The sequence below is a fragment of the Ranitomeya variabilis genome, chromosome 1 (assembly GCF_051348905.1).
Source record: "Ranitomeya variabilis isolate aRanVar5 chromosome 1, aRanVar5.hap1, whole genome shotgun sequence".
Classification (NCBI taxonomy): domain Eukaryota; kingdom Metazoa; phylum Chordata; class Amphibia; order Anura; family Dendrobatidae; genus Ranitomeya; species Ranitomeya variabilis.
This window is the reverse complement of record NC_135232.1, coordinates 2,333,239-2,354,457: the sequence shown is the minus strand read 5'-3', so window position 1 is coordinate 2,354,457 and position 21,219 is coordinate 2,333,239. Positions and strand designations below refer to the sequence as shown.

The following is a 21,219-nucleotide window of genomic DNA, read 5'->3' as shown; positions in this document are numbered from 1 at the left end:
TTAGGGCTAGGCTGGATTCTCTATTTAACTCCACTCAGACCATTACTCCATGCCAGCTGTCAATGTTCTAGTACTGGTCAGATCTCTCCTGGCTCTTTCTGAGGACCTGTCTACTTCAGCAGAAGCTAAGTTCCTGCATATCATTTGTTACATATTGTTTTCCTTGTTTATTTCTAGTCCAGCTTGCTATCATGAAACTGCCTGGCTAGCTGGAAGCTCTGGGGGTGCAGTGTGGCACCACCGCATCGTGAGTCGGTGCGGGGGTACTTTTTGCTCACACTGCGTGATTTTTGTAGCTTTTTGTGTTGACCGCAAAGATCCCTTTCCTATCCTCAATCTGTTTAGTTAGATTGGCCTCTCTTTGCTAAAACCTATTTCATCCTGTGTTTGTGATTTCCTCTTAACTCAGTCAATACTCGTGGGGGGCTGCTTTTACCTTCGGGGAAATTTCTCTGAGGCAAGTGAGGCTTTGTTTCCTTCTTTAGTGGTATTTAGCTCTTAGGCTGTGAAGAGGTGTCTAGGCAGCGTCAGGCACGCTCCACGGCTATTTGTAGTTGTGTTGATAGGAGTAGGGTTTGCGGTCAGCAGAGTTCCCATTTCCCCAGAGCTCGTCCCGACTCAGTGTTTAACTATCAGGTCATTCCTGGTGCACCTAACCACCAGGTCCATAACAGTTCACACTGTTTTTACTGTGTTTTTGCGCTTTTTCAATGGTAAAAAAACACTGTAAAATCACTGAAAGATTTGACATGCTGCTTCTTTAAAAAATGCAGCAGTTTTCCATTTGTCAAGAAAAAAAAGGAATCGTGTGCATGAGATTTCTGAATTTTTGGGACTCATAGACTGCTGAAGCCTATGCACTAAGTGAAAGACCTCTCAAAAATGAGAAGGAGGGAATGCAACACCCCCTGGAATATCTGTAGAATAGGGCCTACGTAGAATAGGGCCTCAGAAAACCTTTCATTTAGAAGGAGTGGGACTTCTGAGGCCAACAACAAGGAGTCCCGGGTTCAGGGGCACGGGATACAACTAGCACAAGGACTTTCAGGCATCGGACTCCAGCTAAGGTGGGCGCCAGTTCCTCCTGTGCCGGCTCAGAGCCTCAGGCAGCCCACAAGGCTTCAAATAGATCAAAACTGGGGGCTCAAAACATTTCTTTTATCTCCTTGGAGACCTTTGCCAATGAATATTCATGTGGGGGAAAGTTCTCCAACCCATCCTGGGGACAGAACACCACCAGTCCTTTGTCCATTTATTCACACAGGAGTTACATTTGGGTCTTTCTCCCATTGTATGACGGCATCTTTATTTTTATTTTACACGGAGATGGCTCAGATCTAAGGCTTGCAGGCCGCAGTCACTTCTCCCTCCCTGCTTAAGATTATTCCGGGGGTTTTATTGCTGCCGGGGTCATGATAACTAATAGGCGGATCTGTATTCCCATGCACCCGTTTCCACCCTAAAATGATTATACAGTTCATGGTTTTTTTATTTTTCTTGTTCTCCTCCTTCTACACCATATCAACAGCGTTATCATGCGGCCCTTGCTCCACATTTTTTTGAGTGCTCTCAATTACACATTTTGAAGGGCCATCAGGCAGCACTCACTCATAATTTTTTGAGCGCCATCAGGTAGCACTTAGTCATACATTTTGGAGAGTCAGCAGGTGGCTCTAGCGTTAAACTCATTTTCAGGGCTACATATTTTATTTATAAAAAATAACACCGTACAGTTTGCAGGTGGGAGCACAACAAACATGCTCATCCATGAGTCCCAGGAGACAAGTGATCCCACACTTGGACACTTGAGGAGCGAGTCTTTACATTTCCATTTATTGATTCTGGCCTCTCGCCCTGCACATTTCAAGAGGGACATGAGATCGTATGTCTTCATGCCAAAATATTTGAGCAGTGACAGTCAGAAGAAAACTATGGTGGGGAACAGCAATTAGTTTCTCAAGCGGACGATGATGGTGAGACACAGTTGTCAGCAAGTGATGTTCAGTCAACAAGTCAGGAGGCGTACCAGAGTGCGGAAGTGAAAGACGATTCTGTGCACGGTGAAGTCACTGATCCAACCTGGCAAGGTGCCATGCAGAGCGAGGACAGCAGTGCAGAGGGGGCAGGAGCAGCAGGACCACAACAGGCAGGAAGAGGCAGTGGGGTGACCAGAGGGAGAAGGCGTGACCACTAACCAAACACCATGAAGACAAAGTCTCCAAACAAGTCAGGGACAAAGTGCAAGTCAGGGTTGAGTTAAAAGAAAAAAAATCCCCCAATCTCTGATGATCCTCCAAAGCACCTTCAAATCCATTATCATCAAATGGAAAGAACATGGTACCACAACAAACCTGGGCGCACGTCAAAACTCTCAGCCTGTGCAAAGAGGGCATTAATCAGAGAGGCAGCACAGAGACCAAAGGTAACCCTGAAGGAGCTGCAGAGTTCCCAACAGAGACTGAAGAAGTACCTGTCCATACGACCACAATAAGCCGCACACTGTCGGGGTCGTCACGACGATACCCTTCCTTCACCAGTCATTCCAAATTAGTCTATGAGCACTGGTACCGGGTAAGAATGAGTCAGACAAAGAGCTAGTTCAATCTCAGTGCATGCTCGTGCATCTTTAAGTATCAGCAACGATCACAGCAACTGACTTTATTTCCGGATACACAGTACTATATTGTGTATTAGCAGAAGGAATGCAATAGGCGGGGTTTAAGCAGTACATATCTAGTATTCAGTCTTTCTGATTTGTCCTGATGTCTTCTGGTGAATCCTCCTCTCTTCACATATCCTAGGTTTCGATTTCAGAAGAAATGATACTTGGCTTCTCAGAAACGAAAGTAGGGCATAGGTGAATACTGGCAGCCATTTTAAATAGTTACATCTACATTAGCTAGCAGAAGGGGAAAACTTATTGTTTCATAGCATAAAAAAATAAAAGTGTATAAAGATATATCTTTTCACCCTGACAATCCCCCCTAAACACTAAGTTTTTCCCTTAAAGAAAGATCCTTCGAGACTGTCCATGTGATGGGGAAAGGGGAGGTGGATTTCTTCATCCAGACACCTCAGAAGCTCTCCCCTAGCGAGAGGCCTCCAGGCAGCTGAACCCTTCACTAACCTCACATGGAGTTCTCCCACTGTCCCTAAACTAAGTCTCTTAGCATCATCTGAGAATAGGGGGTTTTGTCTAATTTCTTGAGGGGGACGTACTTAGGGATCTCCCCTGGATCAGTACCATCGTACTCTGGTGGGTCTACTTCTTGATTGAGGAAGGTGCCAGTCGGAGTTGCTTTGGCAATAACCTTTCTATACACGGGAATAACACAACAGAGGATTATTGATCCAATTACAAGGAGGGCAATCAGTACCAGACAAGCTTGCTGAAGGAATCCCTTGAGCCCACCCAACCAGCTGGAAAAGAAAGATGTCTACTCCAGCATTAGTTTTCAATTCTGCTGCTAACCCAGTTATCTTTTTAAGGGCTATCATGGTTTTACCATTCACTCCAGAGTTCTGAGGGATATAGGTACAACATTCTTCTCCTACCATCCCACAGACTCCTCCTTTCTCAGCTAAGATCATGTCAAGGGCTAGTCGGTTTTGAAGAGTCATTCTAGTGTTAGGGCCCTATTCCTCAATTATACCCTGAAAAGCATCACAGCTATAATTGACGAATCTTTGTTCACTGTAATATATGTAATTGATCCAATCAACATTTTTATTAATCTGCACCTGTGGGATTAACGAAGCGAAACCAGCATAGATCTGGTTCTGAGCTTTAAACTGGTCAGGCACCCCCCTTGGCACTCCAATGGCATCAATATATATTAGTGGATCTTCTTCATAACTCATGTGGAGCTGATCGAGACTTCTCCTCTTTCTGGTAGGTTCATCAGGTACCTCTGGATCCCAAGATAAAATCTTGAACTGCATGGCTAGTTTAACAAGGGTGCATTGGCCTGTCCAGGCATTAGGCAACCTAGGACGGAGCTTACCATCTCCACATAACCAATAAATAACGTACATATATTCTGTATGTTTAATTAGCAAATCCGTGTCTAGAGAACTGTTCTCCTTGCAGAAACCTGTCTCGAAGATCCCTACTAGTGTACCTGTGGTGTCGTGGGAATTATAGCAGGTGTAATTGTAAGCTAACACGGTTACTTTTCCTGGGACCTTTAGTTTGCCCAGATTATGTCCCACTAATTCATGAGAAACCCAATCAGTGGGCTTCAGACCTTTCAACAGATTCATGACACAGGCAGTGGTGTTGTCATCAGGGAAAAGCAATGCATGTGTGTATAGGTGTGTATTCGCAGCAGCACAAGCAACACATCCTACAGAGATATTCTGGACTCTTACATTGTATCTCACCCATTCTAACCACAGGTTTCTCCTTGGGGCTGTTTGTGTTTCTATGGAGAAAACTTCTTGCCAACTGAGACCTGGAATGGGGATCACTTCATTAACTACATTTTGCAAACACTCACCTGGGCTTGTTTTAGGTGTACTGGTAACAGGGGCCTTGGTTGGTCTAGAGCTAATATCCTGAAGCTGTATATGGCCTAAATTCCCATGGTATCCACTACTAAATACATAATTATAATGCCTTCCCAGTACAAACGTCTGTAGGTCAGCAGATTGGGGGCTTTCAAGATTTAGGAGGAGGGGGTGACAGTTTCTACCCCATTTACAGTCCCTAGGTGGTTGCGAAAGGGCTGTAAGATGCATTCTCCCACGAAGACTCCTACCCGTCCCATCCTTGGGAACATGGCTTCGCTAGGTTTATATCCCCAATTATCTCCCGTATTCCAGGCAGCATCTGACCAATAATAACAATTATTGTCATTTCTGGTAACACACATATAAAACTGGATGATTCCCTCTACCACTCGTTGAGTCTCGAGGCACTTGACTACATCACAGAGATCAAATCGCCAGATATTTACCGCGGCTGTCAGGTTTACCCAGAGAATAGTGGCACCAGGATTCTTATTTACAATAGGGGCCGAAAAGGCAGGGGCGAGGATAGCCCTCAACCCCAGGACCAAAAGCAACAGCAACATTTCCCTTCAGTCACTACTGTGACTAAACACTGGTTCGGTCTCTTTTACAGTGTGAGGCGTGGATCCAGCTAGGTTTTCCTTTGAGCTTGACAGCTGTGGCTGTGGTCAGGAGCACCTGGTATGGTCCGTCAAATCTTGGTTCCAGGCTCTTCCGGACATGCCGCTTTATCACTACCCAGTCTCCTGGCTCCAAGGGATGGTGTCCAGGAACCTTTTCTGGGTCTGAAAGAGAACGGAAGACAGTTAAATGCACTTTGGCAAGGTGTCCATGTAAGGCCTGCACATAGCTAGTCAAGTCCTGGTACTTGAGCTGCAACTGTTGTGGAAAGAAACATTCAAGATTGGGGCCCCTGCCAAACAGAATCTCATACAGTGACAGTCCTGTCTTCCTGTTTGGGGTATATCTTACTGAAAACAAAGCTAGAGGAAGGCATTCTGTTAATGGTTTACCAGTCTCTGCCATTGCCTTCTGGATTTTAAGCTTAAGAGTTCCATTTAGTCTCTCCACTTTTCCACTACTCTGTGGATGGAGTATGCAATGCTTGACTTACCCCCAGTGCTGCCATTACCGCTCACATGATCTCTCCAGTAAAATGGGAACCCCGATCGCTTTCAATGACTTCAGGAACTCCATACCTGCATATGATCTCAGCCATCAGTTTCTTTGCCGTTGTCTTAGCCGTAGCTTTGGCAACTGAGTAGGCTTCTGGCCAACCTGAAAATAAATCAATGCAGACCAACACATACTCATACGTCCCTACCCTGGGTAACTGAATATAATCAATCTGCAGTCTCTGGAATGGGTAAAGGGGCCGGGGAGTGTGTTTGGATGGAGTTTTCACTGTCCTACCCTGATTATGTGTGGCACATATCATGCAGCTCTGTACCTGCCTTTCTGCGCAGGTGGAAAACCCGGGGGCAATCCATTGTTTCTGCAGGGTGTCACACATGGCCATCTTCGAGTGGTGCACATTCCCGTGCAGAACCTGTGCCATCATTGGGTACAGTACCTGTGGTAGGCAGACCTTTTCACCCCTCCCCCATAGTCCAGTGACGGTATCAGAGCAAGCCCCTATCTTTTGCCACCTATTTTTCTCCTCCTTACGTGCCTGTTCTTGTAACCGGGCTAAGATGTCTTTCGACACAAGTGGAGATGGTGGGGTGTCTAGGTGATGTACTTTAGAGGATACAGGAGTGCCTGCTGCTTTCTTGGCAGCCTGGTCTGCCAGTGCGTTACCCTTTGTCCGTCCATCAGTGCCTTTGGTATGTGCCTTTACCTTTATGATGCCTGCTTGGGTGGGAAGCTGTAGTGCATTCATAAGTTGCTGGACTGCCTCAGCATGTTTAATGGGGTGGCCATTTGCTGTCAGGAAAGCCCTGGCTCTCCAGATAGGCCCTTAATCGTGTGCAATGCCAAAAGCATACCTGGAATCAGTGTAGATATTTACAGTCTTACCTTCTGCTAGTTTGCACGCTTCTGTGAGCGCCTTGAGCTCTGCTTCTTGTGCAGACATATGAGCTGGCATTGACCCTGCCTTGATTACCTCATGTTCTGAGACCACAGCATATCTGGTACAGAAGCGTCCTTGGTCATCTTGGTGACGGGATCCGTCTACAAAAAGCTCAAAATCAGCATTAGGTATGTGCACACTAGAGACAGTAGGGAGACCAGCCGTCTCCTGAGACATCAATTCCAGACAATCATGTGGTTTGGAAACCTGATCTTGTTCCTCTGGATCCATTTTAGAAAGAAAAAGAGTGTCCTTTTCCATATCACCTATCCCTCCCCCATTTGGATCCATAAGAACTGGAAGCTTAGGCACCTCCGGAGTTTCCAGAACAGTAACTGCATTAACTGTCTGTAGGTCTTGTACGAGCCGGTACACAGGGGGTTGGCCGGGTGGGGGCTTTTCTTAACGGGAAACAAGGGCTTGTTACATGGGGAAACTCAGGGTACCAGGGCACCATTATCGAGTAACGTTTGTATTTGCTCCTTGAAGCCCCGCTCCTGATAATATTTCAAAGGGCACTGATGGACTTTTGTTGTGAATTTGGATTCTGGGCTCCCCCGGTGGCTACTGGTGGAATTGAACTTGTGACATCATCTTCCCTGTTCACCTGTTCTGATTAGATCTGGGTGTCGCTATATAACCTGGCTTCTCTGTTAGATGCTTGCCGGTCAACAATGTTATCAGAAGCCTCTCTGTGCTTGTTCCTGCTCCCAGACATCTACTAGATAAGTTGGACATTCGTCCATGTTTTGTTTTTGTATTTTGGTTCCAGTTCACAGCTGCAGTTTCGTTACTGTGTCTGGAAAGCTCTTGTTGATCAGGAATTGCCACTCTGGTATTATGAGTTAATGCCAGAGTCCTAAAGTAATTTCTGGATGTGTTTTGTTAGGGTTTTCTACTGACCATGAAAGTATGCTTTCTGTCTTCTGCTATCTAGAAAGCGGACCTCAAATTTGCTAAAACTATTTTCCTGCTGCGTTTGTTGTTTCATCTCATATCACCGCCAATATATGTGGGGGGCTTCTGTCTCCTTTTTTTTTGGGCATTTCTCTAGAGGTGAGTCAGGTCTTATATTTCCCTCTGCTAGCATTATTTAGTTCTCCGGCCGGCGCTGGGCATATAGGGATAAAAAGTAGGACATGCTACCTGGCTACTTCTAGATGATGCGGTAGGTTTAGTTCATGGTCAGTATAGTTACATCTTCCAAGAGCTTGTTCCTATAGAGGCTTATGCTAGTTCTCTGGCCATGGAGATCATGACAGTTTGACCGGCCCACTAAAGGGTTAAAATCCTTGGCTGAGAAAGGAGAGAAATAAGAAGTCTGCTGAGAGTTTTTTTTTTTTTTTTTGTTTTTTTTTCTGTGCTCTTAATTGGATCACTTGCCAGTCTGTCTATGCTGCAGTCTTTCTTTTTTTTCTCTCTCCTTATAATCTTTGAATGGCTTTGTGTTCACCTGTTAATAATGGATCTTCAGAGTGTAACTGCAGGTTTGAATAATCTCACCACGAAAGTACAAAATTTGCAAGATTTTATTATTCATGCTCCGGTATCTGAGCCGAGAATTCCTTTGCCGGAATTCTTCTCAGGGAATAGATCTAGCTTTCAGAATTTTAGAAATAATTGTAAGCTATTTTTGTCCCTGAAATCTCGTTCTGCTGGAGACCCTGCACAGCAGGTTGGGATTGTGATTTCCTTGCTCCGCGGCGACCCTCAAGACTGGGCTTTTGCATTGGCACCAGGGGATCCTGCGTTGCGCAATGTGGATGCGTTTTTTCTGGCCTTGGGCTTGCTGTATGAGGAACCTCATTTGGAACTTCAGGCAGAAAAAACTTTGATGTCCCTATCGCAGGGGCAAGATGAAGCTGAAATTTACTGCCAAAGATTCCGTAAATGGTCTGTGCTTACTCAGTGGAATGAGTGTGCCTTGGCGGCTACTTTCAGAGAGGGTCTCTCTGATGCCATTAAGGATGTTATGGTGGGGTTCCCTGTGCCTGCGGGTCTGAATGAGTCCATGACAATGGCCATTCAGATCGATAGGCGTCTGCGGGAGCGCAAACCAGTGCACCATCTGGCGGTGTCCACTGAGAAGACGCCAGAAAGCATGCAGTGTGATAGAATTCTGTCCAGAAGCGAGCGGCAGAATTTTAGACGGAAAAATGGGTTGTGTTTCTATTGTGGGGATTCTACTCATGTTATATCAGCATGCTCTAAACGTACTAAAAAGCTTGATAAATCTGTTTCCATTGGCACTTTACAGTCTAAATTTATTTTGTCTGTGACCCTGATTTGCTCTTTGTCATCTATTACTACTGACGCCTATATCGACTCTGGCGCCGCTTTGAGTCTTATGGATTGGTCCTTTGCCAATCGTTGTGGGTATGATTTAGAGCCTTTGGAAACTCTTATTCCTCTGAAGGGGATTGACTCCACCCCATTGGCTAATAATAAACCACAATACTGGACACAAGTGACTATGTGTATTAATCCGGATCACCAGGAGACTATTCGTTTTCTAGTGCTGTATAATCTACATGAGGATTTGGTGCTGGGATTGCCATGGCTGCAGTCTCACAACCCAGTCCTTGACTGGAGAGCTATGTCTGTGTTGAGCTGGGGATGTAAGGGGACGCATGGGGACGTACCTGTGGTTTCCATTTCATCATCTATCCCCTCTGAAATCCCTGAGTTCCTGTCTGACTATCGTGACGTCTTTGAAGAACCCAAGCTTGGTTCACTACCTCCGCACCGTGAGTGCGATTGTGCTATAGATTTAATTCCGGGTAGTAAATACCCAAAGGGTCGTTTATTTAATCTGTCTGTGCCTGAACATACTGCTATGCGAGAATATATAAAGGAGTCCTTGGAAAAGGGACATATTCGTCCATCGTCATCTCCCTTAGGAGCCGGTTTTTTCTTTGTGTCAAAAAAAGACGGCTCTTTGAGACCATGTATTGATTATCGGCTTTTGAATAAAATCACGGTTAAATATCAATACCCATTGCCGTTGCTGACTGATTTGTTTGCTCGCATAAAGGGGGCCAAGTGGTTCTCTAAGATTGATCTCCGTGGGGCGTATAATTTGGTGCGGATCAGGCAGGGGGATGAGTGGAAAACCGCATTTAATACGCCCGAGGGCCACTTTGAGTATTTGGTGATGCCTTTTGGTCTTTCTAATGCCCCTTCAGTCTTCCAGTCCTTTATGCATGATATTTTCCGCGATTTTTTGGATAAATTTATGATAGTGTATCTGGATGATATTCTGATTTTTTTCGGATGACTGGGACTCTCATGTCCGGCAAGTTAAGAGGGTTTTTCAGGTTTTGCGGTCTAATTCTCTGTGTGTCAAGGGTTCTAAGTGCGTTTTTGGGGTTCAGAGAATTTCCTTTTTGGGATATATTTTTTCTCCCTCTTCCATTGAGATGGATCCTGTCAAGGTTCAAGCTATTTGTGATTGGACGCAACCCTCTTCTCTTAAAAGTCTTCAGAAATTTTTGGGCTTTGCCAACTTTTATCGTCGATTTATTTCTGGTTTTTCGGATGTCGTTAAGCCATTGACCGATTTGACTAGACAGGGTGCTGATGTTGCTAATTGGTCCCCTGATGCTGTGGAGGCCTTTCAGGAGCTTAAGCGCTGTTTTTCTTCTGCCCCTGTGTTGCGTCAGCCTGATGTGACTCTTCCTTTTCAGGTTGAGGTCGACGCTTCTGAGATCGGAGCTGGGGCAGTGTTGTCGCAGAAAAGTTCTGACTGCGCCGTGATGAGGCCTTGTGCCTTCTTTTCCCGTAAATTTTCGCCCGCTGAGCGGAATTATGATGTTGGGAATCGGGAGCTTTTGGCCATGAAGTGGGCGTTTGAGGAGTGGCGCCATTGGCTCGAGGGGGCCAGACATCAGGTGGTGGTATTGACTGACCACAAAAATTTGATTTATCTTGAGACCGCCAGGCGCCTGAATCCTAGACAGGCGCGCTGGTCATTATTTTTTTCTCGGTTTAATTTTGTGGTATCGTACCTACCAGGTTCTAAGAATGTTAAGGCGGATGCCCTTTCTAGGAGTTTTGAGCCTGATTCACCTGGCAACTCTGACCCCACAGGTATTCTTAAGGAGGGAGTTATCTTGTCAGCCGTTTCTCCAGACCTGCGGCGGGCCTTGCAGGAGTTTCAGGCGGATAGACCGGATCGTTGTCCGCCTGATAGGCTGTTTGTTCCTGATGATTGGACCAGTAAAGTCATCTCTGAGGTGCATTCTTCTGCGTTGGCAGGTCATCCTGGAATTTTTGGTACCAGGGATTTGGTGGCAAGATCCTTCTGGTGGCCTTCCCTGTCACGAGATGTGCGAGGCTTTGTGCAGTCTTGTGACGTTTGTGCTCGGGCCAAGCCTTGTTGTTCTCGGGCTAGTGGATTATTGTTGCCCTTGCCTATTCCTAAGAGGCCTTGGACACACATCTCGATGGATTTTATTTCAGATCTGCCTGTTTCTCAGAAGATGTCTGTCATCTGGGTGGTGTGTGACCGTTTTTCTAAGATGGTTCATTTGGTTCCCCTGCCCAAATTGCCTTCTTCTTCCGAGTTGGTGCCCCTGTTTTTTCAAAATGTTGTTCGTTTGCATGGTATTCCTGAGAATATCGTTTCTGACAGAGGAACCCAATTTGTGTCTAGATTTTGGCGGGCATTTTGTGCTAGGATGGGCATAGATTTGTCTTTTTCGTCTGCTTTTCACCCTCAGACTAATGGCCAGACCGAGCGGACTAATCAGACCCTGGAGACATATCTGAGGTGTTTTGTGTCTGCTGACCAGGATGATTGGGTTGCTTTTTTGCCATTGGCGGAGTTCGCCCTCAATAATCGGGCCAGCTCTGCCACCTTGGTTTCCCCGTTTTTCTGTAATTCGGGGTTCCATCCTCGATTTTCCTCCGGTCAGATGGAATCCTCGGATTGTCCTGGAGTGGATGCGGTGGTGGAGAGATTGCATCATATCTGGGGGCAGGTGATGGACAATTTAAAGTTGTCCCAGGAGAAGACTCAGCTTTTTGCCAACCGTCACCGTCGTGTTGGTCCTCGGCTTTGTGTTGGAGATTTGGTGTGGTTGTCTTCTCGTTTTGTCCCTATGAGGGTCTCGTCTCCTAAGTTTAAGCCTCGGTTCATCGGTCCGTATAAAATATTGGAGATTCTTAACCCTGTTTCCTTCCGTTTGGACCTCCCTGCATCCTTTTCTATTCATAACGTTTTTCATCGGTCGTTATTGCGCAGGTATGAGGCACCGGTTGTGCCTTCCGTTGAGCCTCCTGCTCCGGTGTTGGTTGAGGGTGAGTTGGAGTACGTTGTGGAAAAAATCCTAGACTCCCGTGTTTCCAGACGGAGACTCCAGTATCTGGTCAAGTGGAAGGGATATGGCCAGGAGGATAATTCTTGGGTCACTGCATCTGATGTTCATGCCTCTGATCTGGTTCGTGCCTTTCATAGGGCCCATCCTGATCGCCCTGGTGGTTCTGGTGAGGGTTCGGTGCCCCCTCCTTGAGGGGGGGGTACTGTTGTGAATTTGGATTCTGGGCTCCCCCGGTGGCTACTGGTGGAATTGAACTTGTGACATCATCTTCCCTGTTCACCTGTTCTGATTAGATCTGGGTGTCGCTATATAACCTGGCTTCTCTGTTAGATGCTTGCCGGTCAACAATGTTATCAGAAGCCTCTCTGTGCTTGTTCCTGCTCCCAGACATCTACTAGATAAGTTGGACATTCGTCCATGTTTTGTTTTTGTATTTTGGTTCCAGTTCACAGCTGCAGTTTCGTTACTGTGTCTGGAAAGCTCTTGTTGATCAGGAATTGCCACTCTGGTATTATGAGTTAATGCCAGAGTCCTAAAGTAATTTCTGGATGTGTTTTGTTAGGGTTTTCTACTGACCATGAAAGTATGCTTTCTGTCTTCTGCTATCTAGAAAGCGGACCTCAAATTTGCTAAAACTATTTTCCTGCTGCGTTTGTTGTTTCATCTCATATCACCGCCAATATATGTGGGGGGCTTCTGTCTCCTTTTTTTTTGGGCATTTCTCTAGAGGTGAGTCAGGTCTTATATTTCCCTCTGCTAGCATTATTTAGTTCTCCGGCCGGCGCTGGGCATATAGGGATAAAAAGTAGGACATGCTACCTGGCTACTTCTAGATGATGCGGTAGGTTTAGTTCATGGTCAGTATAGTTACATCTTCCAAGAGCTTGTTCCTATAGAGGCTTATGCTAGTTCTCTGGCCATGGAGATCATGACAGACTTTGGGAAAAAGGGGCACCAGGTTTGAGAAACACTTTTACTGATTCTACAGGCATTATTGGGGTGGATCTGGGCCTATCAGGGCCATCATAACCGTGGGAAGGGCATGTAGGATACGGATCTCATTGTGTTCATCTGCATAGGGGTTATATAACGTAAGGACCATCTGACCATCATCTTGGAATTATATTCTGGAGCGGAACTGTGATAATAAATCTGCCCCCAGTAAATTTACCGGACATATAGAAAAGATTATGAACTCAGCCGTAACTTCAGGGAAAGGTCCCACAGGGATGGGTTTTGTAAGAGTATATTTATTGGGCCTGCCATTTACTCCAATTAAAACAAGCTCTTGATCTGAGAATTGACATGGCGGGGCTGGGGAGTGAGATTCCCAGACAGGGTTAAAAAGGAATATTTTAGTATGAGACTAGATTTGTGTAGGCTGGGAGGGCTGGAGCTGGAGTCTGTTACTTGGGCCACTGATAAGGAATGAAGCTGCGTCCTTGCAGCTGTGTGGGAGGGGGGGGGCTGTATTTGGAGCGGGGAATTGCTGTGGCTACTGGTTTAACCTTTAATTTTGCTGCTGATGCAGAACGGGCTTTTTGTTACAATGAGAATCCCAGATCTTTAAATACTACCATAAGACGCCCATAGAACTTCTCGGCAGTCCACAATATATTGGTACCTTGGGGTTGAGGGGCATAGGGCTCACAGTCGGGAGTAAAGGCTTAATTTCCTGGGGAGGGACCACATTGTCTAGCAGGGAGACCCTCTGTCCCAAATTTTTGATTGTTTGCTTTTCCGACACATTAATCTCAGTCACTTTCTCAGTCCCTTCTAGTACCACAAAACATCCAGTTTTTTTTTTTTGTCATAGTAATAGACAACTTTCCCTTTTCAACGTGACAAAAACAATCAGAATTCACATCCTCTGTTGATCCTCAATTTGCTATATATCAACCACTCAACTTGAAGCAGGTGAATCTTTTACCAATCTTTCAATCACACTGATAACCAAACAATCACTTACAAGTTTCCTTCTAAAACTAGGCACTATATTTCACTTTCAATTTCCAATTTCAACTTACAGTATTTCTTTGTACTTCAAAACAATATTGTCGCTTTAAACAAAACACAGATCTACCAGCGGGTACTACACCAAGAAAATACAGAGAAACCTAGAACGTGCCCCCTCCACACCAGAGACAAGAACATCACAGCATTCCTCAGCACAGAAGGGAGAAAGCAATAACGCAGCTGTTTGACCCCTCCCATCGGGAATTTCAGAGATAAACACAGAAACGGAATACAGCAGTTCTCAGACTTAATTAATTTCTATAAAAACCTCATCACACAATTCACATGCCAGAACACCTTAGAAAAACCAATGATTGAGAATATTTTCCCTGCATCCCTGACAGATTTCTTTCCCCATCTTTGGGCTAACAATATCAGATTCATCACACAAATTGAAAGTCTTCTTTTAGTCCCGAGAACGACCCACCCCACACATGTGACAGGTTTCCGCCCAAAATGGATTCTGCTCGCCACAGGTAGGACACACCCACGCTTCCGGAGACCCCGTGTCGCCGCCTTTATAAGGCGGTGGCTGTGACTGCGTGTTCAATATCAGTGGCGCGGCGGCCATTTTACAATCTGCGAGATTACAGTTCGGAGGTATTTTATAACCAAACATGGGCTCTGCATCCTCTTATCCTCCCTCTCCATCAACCTCTTTCCATCCCTCGTTCTTTAAGCCTCACGCAACTCGTAAATGAGCTTGCGCTTGTTCTAACAATCCTTTATCCTTCAACATGCCCCTTTTGTTCTCTATGAGATTGTGCCATGTAGACGGCTGCAATCTCCCTGACGAGGGCAATCCTACATACTTGTACAACCTGCCAACATTCTTGACTGCCTTCTTTCCCTCCCGTGACTCTACTATTGTCTTGACTTCCACAGCATCCTCATTTAACTTGTGGGGCACAGACTTCTTCTGTTTTAAGAGACGCAGCATGACTCACAGAATACTACGCCCTGCTGCAGCAGGCCGCTGACAACGATATCAACACTGTGTCCTAAAGCACGGAACCTCGCGTTCAACGTACTATGAATATAGGGCCTCGTGCTCGCTATATCCTGTCCCTAACCTGAACAACAGTGATTACAGACTATCCTGTCACGATATTCTAAACCGTTGGGAGGCGGTCTCCTTGTGAGACCCCTCCACAAAAATTCTGGTGGTCCCCCTTTTGGGACGTCTTAATTACCAGTATGTACAACAAAAATTCTGGTGGTCCCCCTCTTGGGACGTCTTAATTACCTGTTTGTACAACAAAAATTCTGGTGGTCCCCCTCTTGGGACGTCTTAATTACCTGTTTGTACAACAAAAATTCTGGTGGTCCCCCTCTTGGGACGTCTTAATTACCTGTTTGTACAACAAAAATTCTGGTGGTCCCCCTCTTGGGACGTCTTAATTACCTGTTTGTACAATATCACAGAGGCTGCGTCTCCTATCCCTTTCTCTAAGCCGCCCCACAATCTACAACTTTCTCAATCTTTCACTCTACTTCACTACTAGACAATAGTCACGGGTAGGGTGGTTGAATGGAGTACGATGACCGGTGGAGGAGGTATGGTGTACACGAGGATGCGACGTCTCTCAGTTGCTGGTTCGGAGCACGGCGCAGGATCGCGCTCGGTCTCACTATTCGACCGGTCACCCCTCGGACCCAAGGAGACCACAGACAAACCAATAATGGCTGAAACACTAGCAAGTGTGACACATACAGAGTATATGATCTCCACCTACCGTGTTTGGAGGGTGATCAGTCCTCGAGGTCAGCCACTACGGGTGTCGTCCACAGACATCCAGGGATGGGTCCAGGGGGTCTCGGATCACTGGCCGTGCCCCACTTTGGAAGCGCCAAATTGTCGGGGTCGTCACGACCAATACCCTTCCTTCACCAGTCATTCCAAATTAGTCTATGAGCACTGGTACCGGGTAAGAATGAGTCAGACAAAGAGCTAGTTCAATCTCAGTGCATGCTCGTGCATCTTTAAGTATCAGCAACGATCACAGCAACTGACTTTATTTCCGGATACACAGTACTATATTGTGTATTAGCAGAAGGAATGCAATAGGCGGGGTTTAAGCAGTACATATCTAGTATTCAGTCTTTCTGATTTGTCCTGATTTCTTCTGGTGAATCCTCCTCTCTTCACATATCCTAGGTTTCGATTTCAGAAGAAATGATACTTGGCTTCTCAGAAACTAAAGTAGGGCATAGGTGAATACTGGCAGCCATTTTAAATACAGTTACATCTACATTAGCTAGCAGAAGGGGAAAACTTATTGTTTCATAGCATAAAAAAATATAAAAGTACAAAAAAGTGTATAAAGATATATCTTTTCACCCTGACAACACCAAGCCCACAGTGAAATATGGTGGTGGCAGCATAATGCTGTGGGGATGATTTTTGGCAGCAGGGACAGATAAAATGGTCTGAGTAGAGGGAAAGATGAACGGTGCGAAATACAGGGATATTCTTGAGCAAAACCTGTTTCAGTCTGTCAGTGATTTGATACTGCGATGAAGGTTCACCTTCCAGCGAGGAAATGACCCAAAGCGTACTGCTAAAGCAACACTCCAGTGTTTTAAGGGGAAACCGGTAGATTTTCTTGAGCGGCTGAGTCAGTCCACACCTTAATCCAAGGAGAATCTGTGTTCAGACTTGAAGATAGCTGTTCACCAGAGGAAACCATCTAACTTGAAGGAACTGGAGAAGTTTTGCCTCGAGAAATGGGCAGAAATCCCAATGTTTATATGAAGGTGGATGTTGAGATTTTTCTCTTTAACTCTTTCACTCATCGAGTCTATTTTCACCTTCATGGTCATGTTAAATTTTACAATTCTGACCAGTGTCACTTTGAGATAATTCTGGAACGCTTCAACGTATCCCAGTGATTGAGTCTGTTTTTTGTGACACATTGTACTTCATGTTCGAGGTTAATTTTGGTCATTATTTTTTGCATCTTTGAATTTTTATGCCTATAAGTTACACTTACCATATGTATACTTTTCTTTATTTTTTTTAAAAAATGTTTTTGTTAGGAAGTTGAAATGGTTAAAATGTTAACAGCAATTCCTCATTTTTTCCAACAAAATTTACAAAACCATTTTTTTAGGGGCCAAATCCCATTTGAAGTGACTTTGAGGGGCCCATGTGACAGAAAATACACAAAATTTGCACCATTTAAATAACTTCACTCCTCAAAGTGGTCAAAACCACATACAAGAAGTTTATTAACCCTTTGGTAGCGTCACAGGAATTAAAGAAATGTGGGGGGGAAACATGAAGATTTTACTTTTCCCCACAAAACTATTTCTTTAGCCTCAAATTTTACACAAATTGACAATACAATTTGTAGCGCAGTTTTTCCTGAGTACGTCGATACCCCATATGTAGTAGAAAACTACTGTTTGGGCGCACGGCAAAGTTCGGAAAGGAAGGAGCACCATTCGACTTTTGGAACGTAAAATTGGGTGTAATAGATGGCGGACCCCATGTCGTGTTTGCAGGGCCCCTGATGTGCCTAAACAGTGAAACAAACCACAAGTGACCCCACTATGGAAACTACATCCCTCAAGGAATATATGTAGAAGTGTGGCATGCACCTTGAACTCATAGTTCAGAACTTTGAGCCGTGAAAATATAAAAAAAAAATTCCCACAAACATGTTGTGTTAGATCCAAATTCTGAATTTTCATAAGTTAAAACAGGAGAAAGTGGACCCTAAAATTTGTTGTGCAATTTCTCCTGTATTCGTCGATATCCTTTATGTGGTGGAAAACTACTGTTTGCATGCATGGCAAGGCTCGGGAAGGAAGGAATGCCAACTGAATTCTGGAGTGCTATTTTGAGAGAGATTGGTGATGCGATGTCACATTTGTAGAGCCCCTGATATGCCAAGACAGCAGAAACCACCACAAGTGTCCTGATTCTGGAAACTACACCTCCTGAGGAATTAATCTAGGGGTGCAGTGAGCATTTTTAGCCCTCAGGCTATTCACAGAAATGTAGAACATTAGCTAAGTCAATGGAAAATTACCTTTTTTTTTTTTCCACTAAAATGTTGCTTTGGCCTTAAGTTTCCAATGTTCAAAATGGTGAATAGGAGAAAATGAACAGTGCAATTTCTTCTCAGAACACCAATACACCATATGTGGTCAGTAACTACTTTTGAGGCACAGTGTAAAGCTCGGAAAGGAAGATGCGCCATATTGGAGTTCAGATTTTACTGTTATGGTTTGAGTGTGCCATGACCCACTGGAAGATCTCCTGAGGTTCCAGAACAGCAGAACCCCCCATCAGTGACCCCATTTCACAAACTACACCTCTCAATGACCTCATGTAGGGGTGCAGTGATCATATTGACACCACAGGTGTGTCACAGAATTTTATACCTTTGGGCAGTGAAGAAAATATAATTATTTTGGCCCTAGATTTTACATTTTCACAAGGTAAAATGGATAAAAATGGCACCAAAATGTGTCCCACAACTGTAGCTGAATGTGGCAATACCCCATATGTGGCTGTACAGTACTTTTTAGCCATATGGTGAGATTCCGGTGCTCTATTTGCCTCCTGGAGTGCAGATTTTCCTAGAATAGTTTGCGGACTCCATATACAGAGCCCCTAAGTGTTATAACAGCAGAATTCCCCCCAAGTGACCAAATTTTGCAAATTATACCCCTTTGAGAATTTATCTACAGGTGTAGTGATGATTTTGACTCCATGGGTCTTTTCCAGAAACAGGCAGCAGTGGATGTTGTTGAGTGAAAATTGTAAACTGCCGTAGTAATGACCAATACGTTGTAGTGTCCAGAACATTATGCCCAGCCCGTGCTTCTGGAGACATACACCCGTAAATTAGGCAGGCTCTGATCACCACAGAAATGCCAAACATATGGGCACTAAATGTGGTTTAGGCACACTGGGGGCCATTGGAATTTGGGAGTGCAGAATTTACTGAATTTCTTTTTGGGGACGAGAAGCCAAAGTGCTTTTGCAGAACCTTTGTACTATCAGTAACGTGGAAGCCCCCTATATTTCCATTGAGAGATGACGGACCTGAGTGGATTGAGTAGAAGCTTTTGTTGGGCCCATTTTGGATCTCATTTATCCTGCACTCGACACTGAGCACTTACTTGTGGTTTCCATGTAAATCTCCGAGAGACGTACTTCAGGTGACACGATGGACAGGTCCATTCGCTATAATGCAGATTTACTCTGTCGAAAAAGATAGACACCGCCGGATAAGCCACATGATGTTCACTCTGCCTCTATCGGCCTCATTATAGGGAATATGGGTTTCTGTCTGAATCGCAAATTTCAGAGATTTACACAGAAGCCCCGGCGTAAGAGCTCAGTGCAGAGCGCAGGATAAATGTGAGCCGAGCCTTACTGCGATGTTTTTATGTTTGGCTTCTGTCACACACTAAAAGACGCTTTTTATTGCAAAATAATGTTTTTGCATCGCCATATTTTGAGCGCTATAATTTTTCCATTTTTCGGCCCACAAAGTCATGTGATGGCTTATTTTTTACGTGACGAGTTGACGTTGGCACATGACGTTGGCTTTCTATTCCAATTTTTCAGAGGCAGAATGAACAAACACCGGCTACTCAGGAATTTTTTTTATGCCATTCACCGTGTGGTAAAATTGAGGAGACATCTTTATTCTTTCGGTCCGTATGATTAGAGCGATACCTCATTTATATATTTTTTTATGTTTTGGCGCTTTCACACAATAAAAACTTTTATAGAAAAAAATAATTATTTTTGCATTGCTTTATTTTGAGAGCTCTAAGTTTTTTATTTTCTGCTGATGGAGATGTATGGCGGCTTGTTTTTCTGTGAGGTTATCTAGTGGGGCAGTTTTATAGATCATTTCATTCTGGATGCAGAATTATCAAATGTATGTACTTTATTCTTATTTTTACATAAATATAGCTATTTTGTTTCTTTCATTTTTTATTTATCTTGTGGCGCTTTCATTGTGCTGATCGCTTGTATACTGCACTGACCAAAGCTCTTAGTCCATGCTCCTGGCACAGTCACTGGCTGACCCTGAGGTTGTCATGTCATCCTCGGGTTGCCATGACGACCATCGGGCACTCGCAATGACGTCACGGTGGTGCCGATCGGAAGGAAGAGGGAGCTCCCTCCCTCTCCCAAACTCCTAAATTTTGCTATCAGTATTAATCTAGGCATCTTGGAGGGTGAACAGCCAGGGGCAGTGCGGGCACCGCTCCTGGCATTGATAGCCGGGTCTCTGCTATCCCATAAGCCGACCTCCCAGCGGCGATTGCGAGGGTATAGCTCCTGTGCTGGCATGATCATCAAGACGTACCTATACGTTAAAGGTAGTGAAGGGGTTAAAGAAGAATTAAAACACAGTAACTCGTCTATTAATAGGAGGACGGCAGGTTCTCTCCTCTTGGGCTATGTGCACACGTTGCGGTTTTTACCGCGGATCCGCAGCGTTTTTGCAGCTGCGGGTCCGCAGCAGTTTCCATTGCGTTTACAGTAAACATGTAAACCAATGGGAAACCGCAAACCGCTGTGCACATGCTGCGGGAAAAACCGCGCAGAAACACAGCGGTTTACAAACCCGCAGCATGTCACTTCTTTGTGCAGAATCGCTGCGGTTCTGCACACATAGAAATGCATTGATCCGCTTACTTCCCGCATGGGGCTGTGCCCACGATGCAGGAAGTAAGCGGATAATGTGCGGTTGCTACCTGGGGTGGAGGAGAGGAAACTCTCCTCCAGGCCCTGGGAACCATATTTGTGGTAAAAAAAAAAGAATTAAAATAAAAAATAATTCTATACTCACCTCTCAGCGCTGCACACGGCCGTCCGGTCTCAGGGTTGCTGTGCGAGCAGGACCTGCGGTGACGTCGCGGTCACATGACCGTGACGTCGCGGTCACATGAACGTGATGTCACGAAGGTCCTTCTCGCACAGCATATGCAGCATCAATAGTAAAACCAAAACCCGCAGCGGAAACCGCAAGACAAAACGTGAAAAATCTGCAGGGATCCGAACATACGTGTGCACATGGCCTTAGAGTGATCCCAGAGGATCCTGTCCAGGAGGGAGGCCGTGTCCTCATGTTGACCTCTGGGGCTCCCAAAAAACAATCACTGGTAAATGGTAACCGTCCTTCGCCCAATCTCCATAATGGTGAATTAGGAGAGAAGAAACCGCTGGATAGAAATGTGGAGCTTTCTCCAGCTCCTCTATGGTTCCATCCCTGGTGGAGAGGGAACTTGGAGAAGTTGTTTTTCTTAGTGCGGCTCCTC

The 21,219-nt window shown here is 45.1% G+C and overlaps 2 protein-coding genes across 2 annotated transcripts in view; both read left to right on the top strand.

Moving 5' to 3' along the window:
* LOC143801430 (uncharacterized) overlaps positions 1-21,219 on the top strand; it is a 977,383-nt gene that overhangs the window by 637,321 nt on the left and 318,843 nt on the right. The window lies entirely within an intron of this gene.
* LOC143793593 (gastrula zinc finger protein XlCGF66.1-like) overlaps positions 1-21,219 on the top strand; it is a 124,316-nt gene that overhangs the window by 24,992 nt on the left and 78,105 nt on the right. The gene's annotated exons all lie outside the window — the stretch shown is intronic.